The sequence below is a fragment of the Acipenser ruthenus genome, chromosome 6 (assembly GCF_902713425.1).
Source record: "Acipenser ruthenus chromosome 6, fAciRut3.2 maternal haplotype, whole genome shotgun sequence".
Lineage (NCBI taxonomy): Eukaryota > Metazoa > Chordata > Actinopteri > Acipenseriformes > Acipenseridae > Acipenser > Acipenser ruthenus.
In genome coordinates this window covers 29,205,628-29,227,226 of record NC_081194.1, presented here as the reverse complement: position 1 = coordinate 29,227,226, position 21,599 = coordinate 29,205,628, and positions in this window count along the sequence as shown.

The following is a 21,599-nucleotide window of genomic DNA, read 5'->3' as shown; positions in this document are numbered from 1 at the left end:
AATGCTCCCTCTGCTGGCGGAGGTGGGAGCGACTCACAGTCCTCCCATGGAGATGGAGGCGGCACCAGCAGGTATTCCCCCTCTGCTGGCAGGTACCTGGGCTGTGGACCTTCGGCCTTCCCCTTCTTGGGCCGTGGACGCACCGACTCCCCCCTCTCGGGCCGTGGACGCACCGACTCCCCCCTCTCGGGCCGTGGACGCACCGACTCCCCCCTCTCGGGACGTGGACGCACCGACTCCCCCCTCTCGGGACGTGGACGCACCGACTCCCCCCTCTCGGGACGTGGACGCACCGACTCCCCCCTCTCGGGACGTGGACGCACCGACTCCCCCCTTTTAGGCGCAGGACGTTCGGGCTCCTCCCTTTTAGGCGCAGGACGTTCGGGCTCCTCCCTTTTAGGCGCAGGACGTTCGGGCTCCTCCCTTTTAGGCGCAGGACGTTCGGGCTCCTCCCTTTTAGGCGCAGGACGTTCGGGCTCCTCCCACTCAGGCGCAGGACGTTCGGGCTCCTCCCACTCAGGCGCAGGACGTTCGGGCTCCTCCCTTTTAGGCGCAGGACGTTCGGGCTCCTCCCACTCAGGCGCAGGACGTTCCAACTCCTCCCTCTTGTCTCCCCTCCAGCAGCTGTAATCCCAGTCTTCAGGGAGGGGGCAATTAACTGGGAAATGCCCCCGCTCCCCACAGATGCAGCAACAACTCAGCTGGCTTATGCTATGGAGGAGGGCTTCCCAGCTCATCTCCTCCTGTGCCTGCTCTTGTTGCTGCAGCGGCTGCTGTCTCCTCATCCTCCTTCTTCCTCCCATCTTCCTTCCTCCCATCCTCCTCTTCACTCTCCACACAATCAAAAAAACGAAAAAAAAAATGAAAAAAAATGCAGTACCCTACTTCTGCCTGCGTCCTGGAGGCGCTGCGATCCCACGCAGGACACCACGTGTGGCAGGAACGGCTGAGTGGTCTGACGTCACGGCAGAAGAAGGGACAACAAAACAAAAAGGTAGGATGCAGTGGCGCGGGCGCCGTTTTATTTAATGAATCCAAAAATAAAATAACTATTTAAACAAAAGAACACTTGCTCACAGAGCAAAATAAAAGTGTAAACAAAAACAAATCTCGAACACAAAATCCAAAATAAATAAACCATACAGGTCAGGCTGGGCAGTCGCTGTCACTGTTCCTGTAGGCTATGCTTTAGTTTCGTTTTTAAATAAACCTTCTCTCGCTCTCCGTCTCTATCACCCACCCTGAACTGGAGAGTTGCAGGCTTTTTATATTCAGGTGACCATCTCCCGATTAGCAACTAAATTAATCACTTAATTAATTCGGGAGATGGCCACCTTCTGCACGAGTTTTTTCATTACACCTGGCAGAGGACGAGCACCGATCTCGCCTCTGCCAGGACATGTTTTAAAAATAAACAAAACACGGCGCTACGCCGTCATAAATATAATACAATAAAACTAAATACAAAAGAAAAACACACTGCACAGGGGCGGAGGGGGAGACCCCGATCTAAAAATAAACAAACAATGTACAGGGCTGCTCGCCCTGTTACAAGGTTATAAAAGACTAATGAGTAATGACTGCTTTATTGCTGAAATATGAAGGTAATGTTCTGCTACAAAAAGTGTTTGTTGGAGATCAGGTGTTTATTGTCAAGCCTCTGTTGAGATGCAATAAATGTCAATGTTGATGCTGTGTGTAAACATTGTGCTACGATGTGCCAAACAAGAAAGATGTAGTGGTTAAATGTTATAATTGTGGTGGGTGTCCAGTAAACAAAGATGCTAAAGAAATACAGAAAGTACAAATAATGAATAAAGGGCCTCATTCACTAAATGGCAGTAAATGACCAGAATTACTGCATGGCAGGGGGAAGCCACACTGCGTGCAAAAATGAACCAGCGGTTGCTCTATTCACTAAGTTAATTATATGCACAAAGAAAGCAAGCTAAATGATTAATTTGCAAGTTGTCACATCATGTGAAATTATGCATAAGGTTTACACACACTTTATTATAGCATATAAGGGCACTTGAAAGAAAAGGTAAGAACGGTTCTGAGTTTGTCACAATGACAGCGACCCAGGAAGGCAGATTGAGGAATCTAAAGTTTACAGACCAGGAGCTAAATGTATTAGCAGAAGAAGCGGTGGAGAATTATGAAATACTTTTTGTTGCTGAATCAGCAAGAACATTAACTTCAATAAGAACATCTTGCTCGTTTTGGTTGTTAGTAGCTTATTGATCCCAGAATCTTCTTGAAGAACCCCAGGGTGTCAGCTTCAACATTACTGGGGAGTTGGTTCCAGACTACCACAATTCTCTGTGTCAAAAAGTGCCTCCTGTTTTCTGTTCTGAATGCCCATTTATCTAATCTCCATTTGTGACCCCTGGTCCTTGTTTTTTTTTCAGATTGAAAAAGTCCCTTGGGTTGACATTATCAATACCTTTTAGAATATTTAATGCTTGAATCAGATCGCCATGTAGTCTTCTTTTATTCAAGACTGAATAGATTCAGTTCTTTAAGCCTGTCTGCATATGACATGCCTTTTAAACCCTGAATAATTCTGGTCGCTCTTCTTTGCACTCTTTCGAGAGCAGCATAGATGAGGTCTTACTAATGCATGGTAAAGTTTTAACATTACTTCCCTTGATTTAAATTCAACATTTTTCATTATATAACCGAGCATCTTGTTGGCCTTTTTTATAGCTTCCCCACATTGTCTAGATGAAGACATTTCCGAGTCCAATCTAAACTCCTAGGTCTTTTTCATAGATTCCTTCTTCAATTTCAGTATCTCCCATAAGATATGTATAATGCACATTTGTATTGCCTCCATGCAGTACCTTACACTTTTCTCTATTAAATGTAATTTGCTATGTCTGCCCAGTTCTGAATGCTGTCTAGATCATTTTGAATGACTTTTGCTGCTGCAACAGTGTTTGCCACTCCTCCTATTTTTGTGTTGTCTGCAAATTTAACAAGTTTGCTTACTATACTAGAATCTAAGTCATTAATGAAGATTAGGAATAGCAGAGGACCTAATACTGATCCCTGTGGTACTCCACTGGTTAAGTTGCTCCATTTTGAGGTTTCTCCTCTAATCAGTACTTTCTGTGTTCCATGTTAACCACTCCCTGATCCATGTGCATGCATTTCCTTGAATCCCTACTGTGTTCAGTTTGAGAATAAATCTTTCATGCTGGACTTTGTCAAAAGCTTTCTGGAAATCTAACTAAACCATGTCATATGCTTTGCAGTCATCCATTGTCGATGTTGCATTCTCAAAAAAATCAAGCAGGTTAGTTAGACATGATCTCCCTTTCCTAAAACCATACTGACTGTCTCCCAGGATACTGTTACCATAGAGTTAATTTTCCATCTTGGATCTTATTATAGTTTCCATAAGTTTACATATAATAGAAGTCAGGCTTATTGGTCTGTAGTTACCTGGTTCGGTTTTGTCTCCTTTTTTGTGGATCGGTATTACATTTGCAATTCTCTAGTCTGTCGGTACAATACCTGTGTCAAGAGACTGTTGCATGATCTTGGTTAGCGGTTTGTAAATAACTTCTTTCATTTCTTTGAGTACTATTGGGAGGATCTCATCCGGCCCAGGGGATTTGTTTATTTTAAGAGCTCCTAGTCCCTTTAACACCAGGGTTCTCCCCAGGAATTCTTTACAGCCGGACGGAATAACATTATAGCCGGGAGCACTTTTAACGCAAAAATAAACTTGCCTTACCTTAAATAATACGACAACGAATTTGAATAATGTGTTGTCTTCCGTTGACTATATCTGGTTGCACTTTTTCATGTTCTACATTTTCTTTTTCATTGCTGCTATTTTTTATTATGGTAAATTACCGTGCTTATTTAGGCACTCTACGATTTGACTGGGGAAAGATAACGCAGGTTTATTGGCATTCACAAAACAAAACAGTAACCTTTTCACTTCCTTTTTAGCTTAATTATTGAGGTTATTGCTTCTTTTAAATTGTTTTCTTTAGGTTAAGTTTTCAGGGCATTTTGTTAATGCACGTCTATTTTTGTTTCTCGCTATTCTACATTTTTTGAATGCAACTGTTCATTTAAACCATTTATTTTACACAACAGTACTCACACACGTTTGGTCACCATCATAACTGTTGCGTGAAACCGCAGTGTAATAATCCAGCACCTCTGCATTTAAGCATTTTTATGTCAGCTGATAACCGCTAATATCCCATAACGCCTTTCTTCTTAAAGGCGTACAGCCTCTATAAATGAACTCCCAATATCTCTCACAATCACCTGGGTACATATTGTTACGATATCACAACAAAAGGAATACGCTTTTTTTTTTGGTGCATATGTATAGCTAATATGTACTATGTATCACCTTACAGTGCAATAATACAACAAAAAATTTACTGAATGATAATACCCCAAAATAATCTTAATATTTTTTTAATAAAGTAGCCGGCACAAATATAGTATTAGGCGGTGGATTGTGCCGATCGTTGGCTTATTTTGACCCCCTGCATTCATTGTCACTATTTTTGCTTTTAAAATAATTGGTAATTTTTTTGCAGTAATTATTTTTTTTTATTTAGTAGTCGCCAATTAGTTTTTTTGTAGTTTTCTCCCCAATTTAATAGTGTCCAATTATTTTTTTTCAGCTCAGAGCACACGCGAAGTGTGTGCCGTCAGTCGACCGCAGACTCACCATGCAGCCACCCAGATCTACAGCGTCGAAGGACAACGCAGCTCTGGGCAGCTTACAGGCAAGCCCACAGACACCCGGCCAGACTACAGGGGTCACTGGTGCGCAGTGAGCTGAGAACACCCTGGCCACCTCAGTTACAGGGTCACAGGACAACGCAGCTTACAGGAAAGCCCACAGACGCCTGGCCGAGGTCACCCTGGCCGACCAAAGGCACCCCCCATCCCCCCCGACAGCACTCGGCCAATTGTGTGCCGCCCCCTGGGAACTCCCATCCATGGTCGGCAATAGAATAGCCTGGACTCGAACCGGTGACGTCCAGGCTATAGGGTGCATCCTTCACTCCACGTGGAGCGTCTTTACCAGATGCGCCACTCGAAGCATCTCTTTTAAGCAATCTACCCGATTGCTGGAATGAAAATCAGTACAGGTATTTGAAATCAACATATACATTTCTGATTGTTGCCAATAAGAAACTGGGATGCTCAGTATGCAAAGACATACTGAGCATGATGTTCAGAGACAGAGCACCATGAAGTACACTCTATTAAAGGAATGGCTGGAATGTGAAGTCAGTGTATGGGGAAAGTAAAGAGAAACAACAAACCTCCCTTAAGGAAAAAAAAAACATGATCACAAAGAATCCAGAAGCTGAAGGTGCATTTGAGTCTATTTCCTCAACAATGTATGTTTCGCACAGCATACTATATTGCAAAAACCCCCCCCCCCAAAAAACAGGCCTTTCACAGATCATCCAGATCTGTTGCAAAAATTAAATGGTGTAAATACAGGAAGAGTTCTGCAATCAGATGTCAGTTGTTCTGACATTACTGATTTCATTGCAAAGGAAATGAAGGGTGCTTGAATATGTAATATAATATCTACTCAACCTCCAATTTCCATACTTTTTGATGAGGGTACATCATTGAGCAAGACATTTTGTCTCTCTGTTTATCTGAAGTGTTCAATTGAAAATTCAGAGCCCACCACATTTTTTCTTAGACTTGCTTGAACTTAGTTCTAAATATTCTGAGACCATCACTTCTGCATTGCTTGATTGCTTACATATGCGTGGCCTTGATGAGAACCTGCTAAAGGAATGCCTTATAGGATTTTGCTCAGATGGAGCATCAGTGATGTTTGGTAAAAAGTCTGTTTTTTGTGAAGCTGAAACTCAAATGTCCATGTTTAATTGGGTGGCATTGCCTCAACCACAGGCTGGAACTATCTGTAGGGGATGCTGTGAAATCGTCAACCATTTTGCAAGTTTCACGGAAAAACGTTACGCTTTTTATAGTCAGTCTCCTAAAAACCAAAGGAACTAGAGTCAGCAGCTGTGGGAATGGGAATCCATTCAAGAAAAATTGGGAGAGTACTTGGTGTACGATGGGTAGCTTCATCTTTTAGGACAGTAGAGGCAGTCTGGAATTCCTCTTCAGCACTTCACTCTCATTTCTGCCGCACAAGTCAAGATGATTCAAGAGATTCACAAGAAAGATCCATGTTTGGTGGACGTGCCAAAAAGCTCTCTTCATCAGAATTCCTTGTGAATTTGGGTTTGCTGCTTGATGCATTAAAAGAACTTAAAGATCTGTCTGAAGCTCATCAGTCACGAGATATTGTCCTGCCACGTGCTGTCACGGGTGACCCCGAACCAGTTATTATGTGTAGTAAGAAATTGGATTCCTTTGCATGGAGAATTTCAGTGGCTAGAGTTCACAGCTCCTCGATTGATTCAGATTCAGTTGTATTAAGTCTGCCCACTAATAATGTAGAGCAAAATAGGTATTGTGGTGTTTGCAGAGCCGACCCGAGCTGAACCCAAGACAGAAGTGGAGTCCTGCTGGGAACGAGCTGAAACATTGGACATGGACTGGATGATTTAAAAATGAAATGTATTAATGAGATGATATGTGCTGTAACCATTTGTAATGTTTGAATAATCTTTAGTCTGTAACAAATACTGTAAAGTGCTCTCTCTGTAAGACCGTATAACAGAATCTGGTACAACTTGATACACTGGCCGGCCTTGAGCAGTCTCTTATTAAAATTGGCACGATTCCCAGAATTTAGTGCTGAAATCTCTGTTAAGACTTTTCAGCTTGACTACAGAATAATGCTGTACTAATAGATGTATGTTAATATGCTTGTTTTAAATGGTATAGATTGCTGTGGTAACATATAATCATAGGTAGTGATAATTATTGTTAGTATGAAATACTATGAACAATTTTTATGTATAAGATCATATGATTCACTTTGCTTAATATGATAGCATACCTGAAGCTGTTTTCTATCAAGATGAGCATAGTTAAAAACTGAGTCCTAATTCAATGAAAAGAATTACTGTGTGCTTACATTCAAGAATTATAACTTCTGAATATAAAGGGAAAAGGAGTTAGAAGTATTCTTCAGGGAAAGAGAAAAACAGAAAAGGATTAAAAGACCTCGCTTTGAGTAGGTTTCTGCTTGTAATTCAGTTTTAAAATAAGTAGGTGAGTAAGAACAACCTAGAGTAAAAGCAGACTATAACTTAAGAAAAATAAGCATTGTCAGAAGATACACCACAAATAGAGAGCAGAAAAATTGAATAAAATCATATTGTAATATTGCGGATATACTGCTGCTAGCAGAAAGTAATAAGGTTAGCAGCCATACGCTATAAGAAGTAATGTACTAGTTTGACTCTGAAGTTAAAAGACGCAGCATAAAAAGATGTTGTGTTTAAAATACAAAATAAAAAGATTGAAAAAATATTGAAGAATAACTTTATAAGCAAAAGATAGGCTTTGGAAAAGTAAACTCTGTGTAACCTGCTTTATCGAACTTTCTACAAGCCTGCCCTTGGAGGGATCAGTGCTTGAGGCCAAGAGGTCTTCATTGGCAAGAGAAGCGGGGATTCTCTTATCAGGAATTTACGGTGTCAAGGCTAGAAGTATTTTTCAATTTAGAAGAAGGAAGGACAGAATAGAAATGGTCTAATTCCAAAATATATTAAGATAGTTAGTTGCCGGGTGGAACAAGCACGTAAGATACAGGTGTAAGGAAAGTTCTAGGGAACATTAATCACTATTAAACTTGGCAAGAAAAGAGGTGTCTCCAGCAAGCTGGTTTTAGCCAGTATGTGTATAGCTGAAAAATACAGGGTCACCTGGATGTCAATTAAGTTCAAGCTACCAGGGGCCCATAGGAGAAAAACATTACAGCTTAACAGCTCAGTAAAATAGTTAGGTTTTCCATAAGGAGAAAACTCTACACTAAAAAGATATAAGATGGAAGTTCCCTATAATACTGGCTAAACATACACCAGTAAGGAAGGAAACTAATTTGAGTGAGATGACATGAAGGAATATATTTTTGAAAGCCAAGTTCATGTAATCAATTATAACCATTATAAACTATAAACTGCTATATTATGATATAAACTGTTGGTGTTGCATATATTCAAAAAACACCACTTTTCTTATATTGGTGTTGCATATATTTAAAACACCACTCCTTTTTATAATGCACCCATATTAAGTAGTGAATCAAGGTTGCAGGGATTTTGTGAACTCTGCTTCACCTAACTTTTCAGATGAAGGAGGGGGGCCAAGAATGAGTGGATGAGAACATGGGCTAGTGTTGATTTGTTGGCATATGACTTTAATTGAGTCTGAGGAGTTGGTTGAATTCTTTAGAGATTACTGTTTGCCAAGAGATAAGGACTGTCAATATAGATTGATGACTGGATCTAATTGGGGCTTCCCATTGCTTTCAATGGGACGAAAATTGTATAAAAACCCTGGGCCGATCACACTGAGACCACCACAATCAAGCTTGGCAGAGCTATGTGGTCCATCCTTTGCAGATCTCTACAGAACAGTCCTTCTCTTTTGTTCACGCTACTCTTCCTTATAATAGGAGGTAAGCATATTAATGGTATTATTGTATCTCGCATTTATTGGTTATATTGCTATGAGGTTTTGAAACTATGCTTTAGTATTAAGAGTGTTATATTGAATGTGCTAAAACATAGCAGTGGGTGCTTGTAGGCTTTGTGCTTAACCAGCCTGAGGGCAGCACTGAATACATATAATTGTATTATGTTATTGAAATATTAAATGCTGAAGCTTGTAATAAACTTAGGATTGCTAATTATTGTTACATGTTTTCGGGTTTTGGTAGTATGCGCAAACTACTAAACCAATATTAAAGGCATTTTAATAAAACGAAGGAGCGCTGATGTTGCTCTGATTCGTAAAACTTTGAATAAATGAGTCTGAGCGATTTTCTTGATTAAATAAAAAGGTTTTAAGGACACACCGCTCGTCCAGTGCTCGAACATAAACCACTAGGAGTTTTAAACATCTCTGTCCTCCTTAATGTCTCCCCTGAGTTAAGAGTGTGTGCAGAGCGAATAATATAATAAAAGAGAACGTGAAACGTGAAAAGTGAAAACGTGACAGTGCTATACACACCAGGAGGCAAACTGATATTTTCAAGGCTTATTCAAGGCTTGAAAAGATAGTGATGGACTACACTTGAAATAATCAAGCTTTAAAAGTGTCTCATTGCAGAAAGATCACAAACAAAAAAGAATACAGCCACAGAAATTCTATCAAGCTCTCATTGATGCAATGAGCTCAAGAATGGTGAACAAAGAAGTTTCACTGTTTAATAAAATCAAAATTCTAATACCCAGTGTATGGCAAAGACCATTGCCAGATTTTTATGGGGAAGATCGTGTAAGAGAACTCAATATTTGCTTTTCTGGTGTGAAACAGGAATACAGAGATTTCAAAGAACAGCCAGAACTGCATGTACAGCAAATACTTCTTAAGCTGACAAATGCAGTCGATACCCTAGCTGTAAGTAACGCTGAATGTGAGAGGGGCTTTTCAGAAATCAATGACATTGTCACACCATTGCGGAAAAGGCTAACCATAGAACATGTATCTTCTCAGATATTTATTTCTTTGGTTGGCCCTCCTCTTAATAGTTGGGCTTCAACAAAATATGTTAAGAAATGGAAAAAAAGAAGTCACAAAGAACAGGCTCCATAATATGAACCAATCTGGAAACTTTTCTGAATACATTTTTAAAAAAAATCACGCAAAATATATCTCTGCCTCAAATGTTCATGTTGTAATCAAACCCTTGCTATCAATCCCATCCTTTTGATAGCTTTCAGTTACTAAAATTCTCAGAAAAGGCTTCTGTGTGATTCACGTTGGACATTGTGAACCATTTTATTGCTGCCTATAGGATGCGCCACTCAGATTGTGCTGGATAAAGTACTGAACAGAAGATTTTACGTGGCTGTTAAATTCTTTATTGCCAAGTCTTCCAGATGATGGAGGGGTTGTAGTCAACGCTCCTTCTAAGCTGCACAGCAATCTGGCAGGTACCGTGCATCTAAAACACCAACCCGCTCAGCGCTCACAATTGTGAGTTGGTAACAGTTTTGTGTGGAAGACATAGGCCTACAATTTGAACCATGTCCAAGTGTAAGGCAGGAGTACAGGCGCAAACAGCCCCTCAAAAAAAGTGCTGTTCAGCTTTTAAAGACGAATGGCTTTTGGAAATTATGGAAAACGAAACAACCGATGTTTCAGCAAGGGGCCTCTTGAAACTGGGAGCCATTTTTCAATATTCAGTAAGTGCTGGGGTTGTGTGTAAATTTTGTTCAGAAGCCAAAGTTAAGGGAGAATTTACAACTGGTAAAAAATGGACTGAATGGAAACTGAAATGCCACTTAGTTCAAAAACCTCATGTTGATGCTGTTAAAACATTATGCAATCAAAAATATGGCATTGGAATTCAGCGTTTATTTGCAAAGTCTAGTGAAAACTGACAGAAGCGCATTGAAATAGGGTGACTTCAGCGAACAAATTCAGACGAAATAAAATTATGATTGACAATGTGCTCCTTGCTATAAAAATGAATGCATCAATGTTGTTGGTGCAGTAAATTCACAACCATGTATTGTAGAGACCTGGCCAACTGAAGGGGATCTTGTTGGACTTTTGTGTTGCCCTGGTTGTTTGTCCTGTTTGTGTGTCCTGTGCTTTGATGTTTTGTGTATTGTTAGGGTTCAGACCACGTCACCTAGATGTGGGGAATGGGTGGGTGTGTGTGGGGGGGGGACTGCAATTTCGTTAGTGACAGGTGAGTTTGTTATTTTTGTGGCGTGGTCCTGGCCCAAACAGGGACTTGGGACGGTATTGAGTTCTGTTCAAAACAATAAACTACTGTCATTTAGCCCTGCACACCTTGTCTCCAGTTTCATCCATCCTGTATAGAGCTCGAGTCGTCACAATATGTTAATCTTCCTACCAGCTGGAGAAGCAAGAACTATTCATTTGAATTTGTACAGTCTATTAACGCTGTAGTTGAAAATGACATAATGGAAAGTGTACGAAATTTTGGAGTTCATACCCTGATAGTTGACGAGAGCACCAACATTGCAGTGTATAAAATGCTAATCCTATACATTAAGTTTTGAGATCAGAACGATGTCAACCACAAGACTGTTTGCTGGCATTATCAAGTTAACTGCGTGCAACATCCAGCATAGTACAAATGCTATCAAACAATTCTACACGGATCACAATCTGGATATACAGAGAATCGTGATGCTGACTTCAGATGGCGCCTCTGTCATGCTAGGTAAGCATAACAGTGTAGCTGCACTGCTTAAAGAAAATGTTGACAGATTTGCACATATTCTTTTTATTTATATATATATATATATATACAGTGCCTTGCGAAAGTATTCGGCCCCCTTGAACTTTGCGACCTTTTGCCACATTTCAGGCTTCAAACATAAAGATATGAAACTGTAATTTTTTGTGAAGAATCAACAACAAGTGGGACACAATCATGAAGTGGAACGAAATTTATTGGATATTTCAAACTTTTTTAACAAATAAAAAACTGAAAAATTGGGCGTGCAAAATTATTCAGCCCCCTTAAGTTAATACTTTGTAGCGCCACCTTTTGCTGCGATTACAGCTGTAAGTCGCTTGGGGTATGTCTCTATCAGTTTTGCACATCGAGAGACTGAAATTTTTGCCCATTCCTCCTTGCAAAACAGCTCGAGCTCAGTGAGGTTGGATGGAGAGCATTTGTGAACAGCAGTTTTCAGTTCTTTCCACAGATTCTCGATTGGATTCAGGTCTGGACTTTGACTTGGCCATTCTAACACCTGGATATGTTTATTTGTGAACCATTCCATTGTAGATTTTGCTTTATGTTTTGGATAATTGTCTTGTTGGAAGACAAATCTCCGTCCCAGTCTCAGGTCTTTTGCAGACTCCATCAGGTTTTCTTCCAGAATGGTCCTGTATTTGGCTCCATCCATCTTCCCATCAATTTTAACCATCTTCCCTGTCCCTGCTGAAGAAAAGCAGGCCCAAACCATGATGCTGCCACCACCATGTTTGACAGTGGGGATGGTGTGTTCTGGGTGATGAGCTGTGTTGCTTTTACGCCAAACATAACGTTTTGCATTGTTGCCAAAAAGTTCGATTTTGGTTTCATCTGACCAGAGCACCTTCTTCCACATGTTTGGTGTGTCTCCCAGGTGGCTTGTGGCAAACTGTAAACGACACTTTTTATGGATATCTTTAAGAAATGGCTTTCTTCTTGCCACTCTTCCATAAAGGCCAGATTTGTGCAGTATACGACTGATTGTTGTCCTATGGACAGAGTCTCCCACCTCAGCTGTAGATCTCTGCAGTTCATCCAGAGTGATCATGGGCCTCTTGGCTGCATCTCTGATCAGTCTTCTCCTTGTATGAGCTGAAAGTTTAGAGGGACGACCAGGTCTTGGTAGATTTGCAGTGGTCTGATACTCCTTCCATTTCAATATTATCGCTTGCACAGTGCTCCTTGGGATGTTTAAAGCTTGGGAAATCTTTTTGTATCCAAATCCGGCTTTAAACTTCTCCACAACGGTATCTCGGACCTGCCTGGTGTGTTCCTTGTTCTTCATGATGCTCTCTGCGCTTTAAACGGACCTCTGAGACTATCACAGTGCAGGTGCATTTATACGGAGACTTGATTACACACAGGTGGATTCTATTTATCATCATTAGTCATTTAGGTCAACATTGGATCATTCAGAGATCCTCACTGAACTTCTGGAGAGAGTTTGCTGCACTGAAAGTAAAGGGGCTGAATAATTTTGCACGCCCAATTTTTCAGTTTTTTATTTGTTAAAAAAGTTTGAAATATCCAATAAATTTCGTTCCACTTCATGATTGTGTCCCACAAATAAACATATCCAGGTGTTAGAATGGCCAAGTCAAAGTCCAGACCTGAATCCAATCGGGAATCTGTGGAAAGAACTGAAAACTGCTGTTCACAAATGCTCTCCATCCAACCTCACTGAGCTCGAGCTGTTTTGCAAGGAGGAATGGGCAAAAATTTCAGTCTCTCGATGTGCAAAACTGATAGAGACATACCCCAAGCGACTTACAGCTGTAATCGCAGCAAAAGGTGGCGCTACAAAGTATTAACTTAAGGGGGCTGAATAATTTTGCACGCCCAATTTTTCAGTTTTTTATTTGTTAAAAAAGTTTGAAATATCCAATAAATTTCGTTCCACTTCATGATTGTGTCCCACTTGTTGTTGATTCTTCACAAAAAATTACAGTTTCATATCTTTATGTTTGAAGCCTGAAATGTGGCAAAAGGTCGCAAAGTTCAAGGGGGCCGAATACTTTCGCAAGGCACTGTATATATATATACTGTGTATATATATATATATATATATATATATATATATATATATATATATATATATATATATATATATACTCTAAGCACACTCTTAAACTCAGGGGAGATGTTCAGGAGGACATAAAGATGTTTCGGACTCCTGTAAGTTGATTGTTCGTGCACTGGGCTTGCAACGTATCCAGATGACTTTTAATATTCAAGAAACTCACACAGACTCATTTGATTTGAAGTTTTAACGAATCAGAGTAGTATCAGTACTCCTTAGGTTTATTAAATGCTTAAAAATGGATTAAGTAGTTACAGACTACGTCAAATCCCATCTGACAGTCAATCTGGGAAGTCCAGTGCCTTAAAAGGTATAATAGCATTAATACTTCAATATGTTTATGGTTATAACATGTTTTGCCCTTAAGCTATGCATGCATGCATCAAGCTAAAAACGCCCACCGCTAAATCCTAGAACATCCAATATATATACAGTGCCTTGCAAAAGTATTCAGACCCCTGACCAATTCTCTCATATTACTGAATTACAAATGGTACATTGAAATTTTGTTCTGTTTGATATTTTATTTTAAAACACTGAAACTCAAAATCAATTATTGTAAGGTGACACTGGTTTATTGTTGGGAAATATTTTTAAGAAAAATAAAAAACTGAAATACCTTGCTTGCATAAGTATTCAACCCCCACACATTAATATTTGGTAGAGCCACCTTTCGCTGCAATAACAGCTTTAAGTCTTTTGGGGTAAGTATGTACCAGCTTTGCACACAGTGTCGGAGTGATTTTGGCCCATTCTTCTTGGCAGATTTGCTCCAGGTTGTTCAGGTTGGTTGGACGACGCTTGTGGACCGCAATTTTCAAATAGTGCCACAGATTCTCAATGGGATTGAGATCAGGACTTTGACTGGACCGCTGTAGGACATTCACCTTTTTGTTCTTGAGCCACTCCAATGTTGCTTTGGCCTTGTGCTTGGGATCATTGTCCTGCTGAAAGGTGAATTTCCTCCCAAGCTTCAGTTTTTTAGCTGACTGAAGCAGGTTCTCTTGCTGTATTTCCCTATATTTTGCTCCATCCATTCTTCAATTTTAACAAGATGCCCAATCCCTGATGATGAGAAGCATCCCTACAGCATGATGCTGCCACCACCATACTTCACTGTAGGGATGGTGTGTCTTGAGGCATGGGCAGTGTTAGCTTTGCGCCACACATAGCGCTTTGAGTTTTGGCCAAAAAGTTCTATTTTGGTCTCATCTGACCACAAAACCTTTTCCCACATCGCAGCTGGGTCACTCTCATGCTTTCTGGCAAACTCCAGACGTGCTTTCAGATGGTACTTTTTGAGTAACGGCTTCTTTCTTGCCACCCTCCCATACAGGCCAGTGTTATGCAGAGCTCTTGATATGGTTGACTGGTGCACCATTACTCCACTCCCAGCCACTGAACTCTGTAGCTCCTTCAAAGTGATTGTTGGCCTCTCTGTGGCTTCTCTCACAAGTCTCCTTCTTGTTTGAGCGCTGAGTTTTGAGGGACGGCCTTTTCTTGGCAGCGCCTGGGTGGTGTGATGCAGCTTCCACTTCCTGATTATTGATCCAACTGTGCTCACTGGGATATCCAAACACTTGGATATTATTTTGTACCCTTTCCCTAATCTATGCATTTGTATTACTTTATCTCTAACTTCTGTAGAATGCTCTTTGGTCTTCAATTTCCTTCAGATTCACAGCCTGATCCTTCAACAGTGGGGTGTGTTTTAACAATTTGTTTAGTATTTCTGCTGGCTTTATATTCTTTAAAACATAGTACAGTTATTACAACATTTTTACACACATGCAGTTTCAAAAATGTTCAATTTGCATCCCAAACATCAGCCTGCTTCCAGTAGCTGTCACAGTCTTGGGTCAGTTTCTGCTCTCAGTGAGTCTCAGGTGTGTCTTTAAAAGCCTGATACCCAAATCCAAATTAACTTTATTACTTAAATATAGCAACAGACACTAGAACAGGTCAGTGTGGATACTGTCAGTACAACCAGTCAGCCTCTTGGTGCGCTGAGTATATATCCACATTATTGTTATTCAAATCCATACACCATAACATTCACCAACTTCTATATTCAGTCATTGGCTTCATTCTGTATGGTCTAGTCATCTGTATAGCAGCTGCCGTATGCCAGTTAGATGGGGAGTTACCCCGGGAGTTACCGTTTGGGATTCAGGGCTTGACCACAGGGGAGACACTGGTAACGATGAGCAAGGGGAGCCTGCCAACAACAACCCTCCCCATGCTCAACACCACACACCGCAACATCTGGATGGGTAAACGGAGAACCTTGGGGCACCTCCACTCAGTGAAAGGTGCTTATCCGGCCGCAGTACACCCCCTCACCTCCGCTGAAGCATTTGTGGAGCTAGACCAAGAGAAGGCTCAGACAAGAGAGCCCGCCCGAGGGGCCACAGCATCCACTCAGTCCCAGGCGAGGACAGGAACCAAAACCCTCGAGCAGGTGTGGGACCCTCCGGTCGATTTTGATTACTTAACGGCGGACCAGGACATTGCATGGAGGATGCTGAGGGAAGAGTGCCGAGCCTTCACCCAAGATGAGGACGACGTGGGGTTCATCCTGAACCTGAAGATGCACATCACCCTCCAGGACCAGACTCCGGTACAAAAGATGTACACTTCCATGCCGAAGCCCCTCCACCGAGAGGTGAAGGAGTTCTTACAGGACCTCCTGAACCGGGGTTGGATTACAGTCTAGGTCGAACTAATCCTCCCCGATGGTGTGTCAGGAAGAAGAATGGAAGCCTTCGTCTTTGCGTGGATTACAGAAAACTGAACTGCAAGACTGCCATTCAATTCCGCGCATTCAAGACATGCTTGACAGCTTGACTGGAAGTTGGTGGTTTACAGTGATGGACCAGGGCAAGGCGTATCATCAAGGAAGCTTAGACGAGGAGAGCCGGCTCTTTTGTACAGCGTTATCGGTGCTATGCTTTAGTGCGAGAGGTCCCGGGTTTGCGCCCAACCTCCGCCTGTGTGTGGATTGCCTCGCCCTGTGTGATGCACCTGTTTGCATTAACCGAGATCGTTACAATAATAATAATCCTATTGCAAAATATTGTCTCAAAAAGCTTACTGATCCGCAGTATTGTATTGCACTGTACTAGGTGATATTTTGGGGGAATTGGCAGAACTGTGCCACATTTTTCAGAGAAGTAGCCTCACTGTCATTGAAGCGCATCGTTATGCAAAGGCCAAAATTGAAAAAATGCGCTCTCAGTACCTCGGAGAAAACATTCACTGGAGTGAGAGAGTGAAGCAACACCTAGTATCCAATGCCAATGCCGTCAATACAGCTGATGTTCTTCATTTCACTAGAAAACATTTAGAAGCTCAATTTCCGGAGAATTAGCTACAAGTGTGGTCTGCATTCGTTATCAAAGCACTGGATTCTGCCAAATTTGATTAAGGCACAGAAAATGTAAGGAAACTCATTCGCAAGTTCCAAGAGGTCTTGAATCTGTCGTTAACTGATGTACCAATAACTGAGCGCATCTGCAAGCAGTACACAGACTATAAATGTATAGTTGTGGAAAAAAATGAAAGCAGGTGCAATCACTACATTTGCAGACATGGTAACTTACACGCTGAAAGAACAGTTTAAAGATCTGGCTCAGTTTGTTGACATATGTGGCACCTTTCAAGCCTCTAGTGCTGACTGTGAATGTGGCTTCAGCTTAATCAGATCAAAACCAAGTCTCACAACAGACTCGAGGTTACTCATATGGACTATCTAATGAGAATAAAATCCTACCTTGCAGCAAATGGAGATGTCAACCTTGACAAAATTTACAGTCACTGGAAAACAGATAAAGACGGACGTGAGAAATTTCCAGTATAATGTAAGTAATGTTCTAGAAATATGAACCTCCTTTACTAGTAGCTGATTTGAGGTTGTTTTTTTTCTAATTTCCTGTAAAGGTGTAAACCTAGTTTAGAATACACTGCTTTCAGAAATTTGTCAGTCTGTCTAAGCTTTAAGTGATTAATATTGTATATTGCACGAATGAATTAACCCTTCAGGTATTTTTTTCTTTAGTTAGTGACTTAAATGTTACAATATTTTCACTTTAGTCAGCTCACCTTTGCAGATTTATTTTGTTTAGTGTGTTACACTGTAAAGTATTTTCAGTTCACTTGTACAGTGTAGCAACCCAGCAGCGAGTTAACTTTTTAAAATGTAAGCTGGCCATTGACAGGAAAGTAGTGCTCAGAGGAGTTTGTAGTCTGCCCAGTACAAATAAATTAGAGTGAACATTGGTTGTAGTGATACCTTAACACTGAGAAGAGGATGGGTTGTTCTAAACATTGCACAGAGTTGTTTTAAACATTGCACTGGAAGCTTTTTCATCTGCCTGTGGATGTGAACTACAGTTTGGTAACTGTTATATTCAAAAGTTACTTTTGAAAACCTTCCTTATTCCACTTACTTGTCCAATAAAGTATTTGTATTCAGCTCTACAATAAACTGGGTTATTTAGCTTTTTTCTGTAATTCTAAAGTATTTGTGGTAATGTAAGTAAATGAATAGCGTACAGGACGGCACCATTTAACACATTTGAATATGTTCTCAGGGAGCATATGTCCTCTTGTACCATGCTGCTACTGCAAAGTGGATCACAAAAGGGAGTTGCACCTCTTAAAATCCCAATTTAACCACTGATAAGAAATTTAGTCACCTGTACTGTATGATTGCTTGTTTTTCTAAATGCCTTTTGAACAATGTGGCATGGTAGAACTGAGCCCTGCAGATAAATAGGGGGTAGGGTTAAGCCCTGCAAGAAATGTATTATTTTGGGGTTTAAGAATGGGTGATTTAATGTATTGTGTTGTGTGTATTTAAAATAATGGTTTGTGTGTTGTATTATATGATTTAAATATATGATGTTTTGTTTATTGCTGTACAGTTAAATGTAGTCTGGCAGAGGTGATGGTAGCAGCTCGAGAAAAATTAAAAAGTTGCTGTTGACCACGCAGATATTAAAAACTCGTGCAGAATGTGACTCCAGATTGATTAATTTATTACTAATCTGGAGATTGTCACATGTGTAAAAACCTGCAGCATTTGCTGATTGGGTGGGTGTTCAAAGAGAAGGAATGTGCAAGAGAGAGCGAGGTAAAATGAAAGTAAAGGAAAACTAAAACCATTGCTATGCGTGCAGGAAGCACAATGTTTGTTTTGGGTGTCAGTATTTCTGTAAGTGTTTGTTTTGTTTTAACTTTTATTTTTGCTCTGTGAGCGTTGTTTTTGTTTATTTATTTTATTTTGTGCCGCAGCGCATTAACCTGCAAGTACCTGCCTGTCTGTGTCTCTGTCAGCTTCCTGGTCTGGGTACATCACCACTCGAGCCGTCCTGTCACAAACAACTTCAGAGACAAGAAACCTAATGAAAATGACAAAAAACAACGAATGGAACATAAATTACATTTGTATTACGCTGTTGATGACAAAACCTCTGTTGGAATTTGTATTTTTTCAGTGTTTCCAGTTATCTCTGAGGAATAGCCAACAGTACCGTATAAAACACGGGCATACTGGTGTTTCAACAGTGGTTTTAGTAATTTTCAGCGACGGGATAAAATATAACCACCATCCTCTTTATTTGTTAAAATTGCTAAATAAATATATTTTTGTGACTATTATAACTATTATGTAACAAATTTGTAACAAAGTTTTTTAGTTAGACTACAGTATATAGTAGAGTTACAGTTATAGTTACAGAGTTATAGGAACCCTAACAACTATATAAAAAAAGATAAATAAAAAATAAATAAAACTAATATACAGTCAAACAATATGCCAAGTAAAGTCATAACTACAAAAAAGCACATGAAAAGCAGGTATGAATTGTCTCTAAACTCACACCCACTCACGTCCTAATTCACCACAATTAGCTTTGTAAAGAAAGCAGGATAGCATCCCATGGGCTGTTAAGCTTGGGATAGGATGCAAACTCTTGTTGCTTCAAAACAGGTGGATAATTTTTTTTAGCACATTCAGGAGTTAAATGTAAGTTGTGTGTTCAATTTTCAAGTCATGTTATACACATCTAAATGGGGACTAGATTCATATCTGTTGGGACCACATTTGTTATAATTAAATGTCAGTTACTCAGCTAAAGCTGGATATAATCACACTTGGGATTCAATTCTGAAGCAAGTGCAACGGCAGAAGGGAAATTATAACTGTGACAATAATTATAGAAACCAAGCAAAAACACCATAGTTGTACAGTATGAGAGAATAGTTCAATTATTGTAGCTTCTTGCTAGTTGTATACCTTTTAAAATGGTTGTATTCCTTTGTGCTTTAAAAAAAGGGCGCTTGATAATTTGTTTGAGGTTGGTCCAGACTTAACAGCTGCTATCATTGACTTTTTTTTTAATATTCAGCTCTTTACTCACATTACCAGAGAAGTGCCAGAGAAACCTCTTTTTGTTATGCTGACCAACTTCACATTTCTAACACCTGCAGGCTTCTCATTTTATATATGAATGCAACTAAGTGCAGTCATACAACAATTAACTGTTAATGTATTTAATGGAGCCCTACTTAACCATTTTATAGTTATCAGGAATTGGACCATATTCCACAATTCACAATCCAAAAAATTGTAGACTTGCAAATTAATTTTATGACTTTTAACTGATAATATGTACCACTATAAATTGTAGTGATAGTTTTAAATTCCCAGAGTTTGATCAATCGTTATCTACACTGAAGCAACTGGGCTCAATTGACTAATTGTTCAGCCCAGGAATATTGTTTGGCTGATCAATCAGTCAAATGGCCGCCTGTGTAAGACACCAAACTATTTAACAAAGGAATGTGTGTTTGGGGAAGAAGAAAGACAGAGAAAGACAGAGCAAGATTGCTGTTTTGTTTGTTTTTGTTTAAACCTGTTTTGTTCCTGTCACAGAATAAAAGCGCACCAAGGATTGGTTTACTTACTTTAGAATTGGCTGAACTGCAATCTTCTGTGTCTGGCAGCCATGCTGGGAGCTGTAATGCACAGGTCATGTCTGAGTGTATCGGGCTGCTTTGCTTTTGCAATTTGGAGAGAGGCTAAATACCTTTTTTTTTATGTGGAAATGGAGCATAAACTTTGGCATGCAGTCAAACTAACAAGATTTTTTTGATGATGTTTATAATAAGAGGAGAGGGGATTGCTGAACAAATTCTTTATAAAAATACAATTCTACTGATTTTTTTTTTTTTTAATTATTTAAAAATTTAAAAAATAACTTTTAATACTGTCTTTTACATTGCTGTACAAATATATTTCTATGTGTAACTTTATGCTGTTCAGAGACCCACGACACACCTTGGGACCTTTTGCAATCGTATGACATGATTCTGATCTGGATTGATAAAAATTGAAGGTGGCTGTTCGTATGATGATTGAAGTGCACAGTAATCAACATTCATGGGTTTAAAGCAGCAGTCATTTATGTAAATAGTAACAATAGATTACAAGTGACATTACAAAGGGCAACATATTTTGTTGAGTTTTCAATATGTTTATAGTAGGGTTTTCTTTAACTTAATGAGATTGTATTTAAATGCTAAGTGAGGATGAAACTCTCGCAGTTGACATACTGTAATTAATACACAGTCAGGCACTAACATACATTAAAACACTATCCTGGGATTTAAAATGGTCAGATAATGCATTCAGGTAATTATCTGTTGCTAATTAAACCACAATGTATTAGTATATTGTAGTTTCATTATGGTTTATGGACCCTCTGGCAAAAGAAAGAATAGCATGGTAATTGAGCCACATTCTCAGGTGCTCAATCAAATATTTCTCCAGCAGGATCCTGCAAAACAGACAGGTCATGTCTGGCATTACTCCTTTTGTAATGAGTTGCTATTTCTGTCTCTGGCTGATACTTGAACCGAGTTACATTATGAAACATAAGTCCTGCATGTTGTTTGGTAACATGGCCAAGGTTTCTGTTTTGTATTGAAATGTTTAAAATATAGTTTGAGATGGATTTTGTGTCAGTGGTTTGTGAGGTTACTGCCGAATTAAACATTATCATTTCTTTTACAGATTATATAATATTACCTCTTTTATCCCCAAGCAGCAGATTTTAA